Here is a 967-nt window from a genome sequence, read left to right as displayed (position 1 = left end):
ATGTTCATTGGTGGTCTGAGCTGGGATATCAACAACAAGATTTAAAGGACTATTTTACTAAGTTTGGCGAGGTCGTTGACTGCACAATAAAAGTGTATCCCAACACTGGACGGTCAAGAGGATTTGGGTTTATCCTCTTCAAAGACGCAACTAGTGTGGAGAAGGTCCTAGACCAGAAGGTGCACAGGCTGGATGGCCATGTCATTGACCCTAAAAGGCCATAGCTATGAAGAAGGACCCAGTGAAGAAGATGTTTGTGGGGGGTCTGAATCCTGAAGCTACTGAGGAAAAGATCAGGGAGTGCTTTGGCGAGTTTGGGGAGATTGAGGCCATTGAGCTTCCAATGGAGCCAAAAAATGGAGTTTTGCTTTTATCACCTTTAAAGAAGAAGACCCCATGAAGAAGGTTCTGGAGAAAAAGTTCCATACCATCAGTGGAAGCAAGTGTGAAATCAAGGTGGCCCAGCCCAAGGAGGCCTATCAGCAGCAGCAGTATGGCTCTGGGGACCGCAGGAACTGCGGCCGGGGGAGCCGAGGCAGTGGTGGCAGGGGTGGAGGTGGAGGTCAGGGGAGTGGCCACCAGAATAACTGCAAGCCATACTGAGGTGCAGCAGGAGGGTGACGCCTGCACAAGCTGGGTTTGTAAACAGAGTGAATGCTATTATGTACCAAATTTAACTTGGCAAACTCTCTAAGGCCTGTCCCATGTGTATCTTATTTAAAATTTCCCCCCTGGAAATCACTCTCCCGTTGACTATTTCCAGGGTGCTAGTTGTTTTAGGCAGCATGTGGTGTCTCAGGCCAGGGTGGCGTTACAGGCTGATTTTATCACCAGGTTACCCAAAACCAGATTGGAGTGTCTGCTTCCCGCTGCCGCTCTGAAACCTGGACCTCTGGACCCTGGTTGTAAAGAGTAAACTGTATCTTAGGAAAAAAAAAATGCTACCTGTCTGGTAGGCACCTTCTCC

At 48.9% G+C, this 967-nt stretch overlaps 1 pseudogene; it reads left to right on the top strand.

The window, feature by feature from the left end:
* On the top strand, positions 1-603 carry LOC138850344 (heterogeneous nuclear ribonucleoprotein A/B pseudogene; annotated as a pseudogene).
* The last annotated feature ends 364 nt before the right edge of the window (positions 604-967 follow it).

This window comes from Oryctolagus cuniculus, chromosome 7 (assembly GCF_964237555.1).
Source record: "Oryctolagus cuniculus chromosome 7, mOryCun1.1, whole genome shotgun sequence".
Lineage (NCBI taxonomy): Eukaryota > Metazoa > Chordata > Mammalia > Lagomorpha > Leporidae > Oryctolagus > Oryctolagus cuniculus.
Note: the sequence above shows the minus strand (reverse complement) of the source record. Positions and strands in the feature narration are given on the sequence as shown.